This window comes from Triticum urartu, chromosome 7A (assembly GCF_056163025.1).
Source record: "Triticum urartu cultivar PI428250 chromosome 7A, HENAU_Tu73, whole genome shotgun sequence".
NCBI classification, from domain to species: domain Eukaryota; kingdom Viridiplantae; phylum Streptophyta; class Magnoliopsida; order Poales; family Poaceae; genus Triticum; species Triticum urartu.
The window spans coordinates 738891288-738895229 of NC_141879.1; positions in this window are offsets into that span (position 1 = coordinate 738891288).

Genomic DNA, 3942 nt, shown 5'->3' on the forward strand with positions numbered 1-3942 from the left:
AAAAAAAAGAAAACGCGTTTTTTCGCGTAATTTTTTTTCGAAAATTTTGTTTGGTCCAAATGTTAAGGAAGACCGGGGGAAAACCAAAACGTCGAAAAAACCCGAAAAAAATCGTTTAAAATGCCGAAAACGCGTGCAGAAAAATAAAAAAAATTAAAATCTGAAGGGAGCGTACAAAGCGCGACACATGGCGAATGGTTGAGAGCGCGCCAAGTGGCGCTGACCGTTGCGAGGCTCCCGAAGGAGCGCTCGTTAACTAGTTGTTCTCGGAAGTCAGGTACACTCTAACACACAGGGGCGGAGCTGGGCCCCGGGCACCTAGGGCCCAGGCTCGGGGCGTGGAAATTTGAACAACCTATTATACATATATGTTTTTTCTGCAGGCCCGGGGCGTGGAAAAGAAGAAGGCCCAAAACCTGACGGGCTGTCTCACTTGAAAGGCTGAAACGGACACACGAGGCAACACCTCCACTCCCCACGAGGAGAGTTGGAGTGATCTTTGCAACGAGTACTGCTCAACTAGTGATTTCGCTGACTTCCAATTTATAAACGAAATCACATCAGTGTCGGTTCTGTTGCTGGCTGTTGGTAATTGGTATGGACCGCAACATGGTGTAATATGCATTTCTCTCTTTTTTTCGAGAAAAACTTCCAATCTATTCATCTTCAATCATGATAGTACAACGAATACTAGAAATAATAAAAATTACATCCAGATCCGTAAACCACCTAGTGACGACTACAAGCACTGAAGCGAGCCGAAGGCGAGCCGCTGTCATCGCCCCTCCATCCTCTACTTATTGCAATATCTAATGCATCATCAGTACAAAGCTTGATTTGGCAATAGGTGGAATCGGCAATCATTTGCATGCTTTAATTTTGTCAAAAATTAATGCATAGTTCAGTTGTAACTGCTCATAGATATGGCAGCAACATGCTGAGTTATACACTAAACATAGTCATATCAAGCTATAACTACCATAGTCATATTATTAGAGTTCCTAGCATGTATCACCGTATGGCAGAATAACACAGCAACCATAACATAGACCACCGTACGATACTTGAGTTGCTAAGGCCTTGTACAATGCAAGGTGCTTAGGGAAGTTGCTTATAGAAATAAACCAGGCTTTTCATAAACACAGGTGCTTATTTGTACAGGGTAGACGCATAACTAGGCGTCTCTCCTGTAGAAATAGGCACCGGTGCTTCAGAAAAACCCTGTTTATTTTTCTAAGCACCACCCTAAGCATCTAGCATTGTACAAGGTTTAAACATGCATCACCAAAATAGTATTAACAACTAGGAACACTAAATCAGAGTAGCAGCAAACTCTTAACATAAACGGCAGATCAACCACCGCTCAGCATAGGTTCAGACACACCATAGGACATCAGTTTTAGACTCGAACAACAAAGAAACATAGATAACATAAAAGGGCACGGCGGTCCTGGGGCAACAGCAGCACTCTAGCAGCACATCACTTCTCTCCCTTCTTCAATGCATGTTGTAGGGCTCATTGACTTTGACAATCTCGAGGAAGTGTGCGTAGGCAGCATGTTTAGCCAGAGTACTGGCTTTATGCTTCTTACCATGTCCATTACCAGTGCTGAAGGCATGCTGGATCATACCATCTATGCCGCCATCGATCCCCTTGCAACAGAAATGGCACCCAATCTTGCCAAAGAAACGGTACTTGATCTTCCCAGCAATCAGATGCCTCAGGGTGTACCGGCTCTTGCTGTGCCTGCTGTCCATGCTGTAGTCCATGTCGTCTTCATCCTCCTGTGAATTAGTGAATTAGTACACATAGAACAACTCAGCTAATCTATTATGGTACATTGACTTTAATTACAATGTTTTGAAAGTACACATGTGTAACATGGCAACTATCTATTTGCTAGAAATAAGGCGTATGTGCACATACATAATTGAGCCAAAGAAATTGGCATGCATAAATATGGACGGTGGAATAGTTGCATTTATAGATTAGTGCACAAGTAGTACATAATTAACACATGAAAGACTTCATGAAGTGGCTTGGTTTAATGATATTTGATACTTGTTACAGGTGTAATTCTTATTGGAATCAAAAAATGGCTTCATCATACTCCTCCATGTTTCACACAAGGGGGGTTTGTTCTATCTACTGGAATGAAGAAACCATTATTCTTTCTGACAGAGGCAATACTGCTTCTCCAACATTGTTAGACCCTGATAAGTTTCAGAAGGAAATTGGTAAAGGAGCTATGGGGTGTCTCACTGCTCATATTGATGAGAGATGTGGTTGTGATCATCTAGATAACATACTGTGGAAAATTGGCTGGATGAAATGTTTTGATTTTTTGGTATCCAGTGGATATGTACTGTCAGCCCATAATTATTAAGGGAGCGATCACTTCCTTTGCAAAATGGAAATCTGTATAGAATTTGCAAATGGATCATCTATGAACATGTGTGCAAACTAATCATCTATGAACATGTGTGCAAATTAATTCATCTACATAAACTAAAATGAATCAGGAACTGCAGCATTTTGTCACTGTCCTGGGGAAGCCAATGGTGTCGCACATGAGATCGCTAGAAATAGCTATGAGCATCCTGCCATATATCCATTATTTAACCCACTTTTTTCATTAATGTATCCCTGCCATGAACATTTTCTTGTATTTGGGTTCATTACCCCACTTCTTTCATTAATGTATCCCTTGTGAAACTTATGCCTATCTAGTTAACAAGACAAACCCCAATGCCATGAAAAAAACAAAGTATCTGCTGGAATCAGAATGTGAATCAGATTTAAAAATCCAGATCCAACATGAAGATCTATGCTAGATCCCTACAATCCTACATACGTACAACTAGCACGCCCAAATAAATTTGATGCTCATCTAGTTAACAAGAAAAACCTCAATGCCATGAAAAAAACCAGAATATCTGCTGGAATCAGATTTAAAAATCCAGATCCAACATGATGATCTATGGTAGATCCCTACAATCCTACATACGTACAACTAGCACGCCCAAGTGAAATTGATGCTCATCTAGTTAACAAGAAAAACCCCAATGTTATGAAAAAAACAGAGCAAAAAACAGAGTAATACCTCAGATAGCTCATCGATGGCATCCTCCTCGAAGTCGCTGCCCTTCCTGCAATCTAGGTCGAAGTCCTTTATGGCGTTCTCCTCGTAGAGCTCATCGATGTCGTCATGCACCTAGCGCTTAAGCCTTCTCATCTCCTCCTCCTCCTCCAGATCTTCCCCGACCTTGTGCTCGCCGACGGGTGCCTCGACGGCTGCGATGGCAGCGGGAGCAGGCACATCGGTCGCTGCACCACCAGCTTTCGCCGCTACGGCGGACTCAGCCGCTCCACCCACGGCTGCAGCGACGGCAGCAGACTGCTCTGCTCCGATGGTTGACTTCGGCTCGTCCGCTGCATCTTCACGCCCGCGTTTCATCGTCGGTCGAAGACAGGAGGAGGGAGGCGTAGGAAGGGAGGAGGGTGATGAGGAAGGAGGAGAGGGTGGTGAGGTGGTGAGGAAGGAAGAGAGGGTGGGGCGGTTCGGGAGAGGACGAGGGTTTTCTACCCAATTTGGGGAAGAAATGCACTGCTCCTGCCTCTTGGAGTTACCGAGGCGCCGCAGGTGCCGATTTGACTTGACACACCCACCCGGCCATCCCCATTCCACGTGGGGACGTGGCGGTCGTGCAGGCGGAGGCGGTTTGCCATCAATTGCTATCGGTCTCACAAGTGGGTCCCCTTGTCATCCACACAACCACTTAAAATAAAGCAGTTTTTTCTGTATGGATTTTCTAAGGTTTTTGCAATGATAAAATGCTTAAAACACTTCTGACATGTTGTGATGTTTTCGGTAATTAATGGTCTACTCGCTTGGATTATTCCACTGCGTGATGTTTTCTACGTGTCAGGTTGTAGTATGA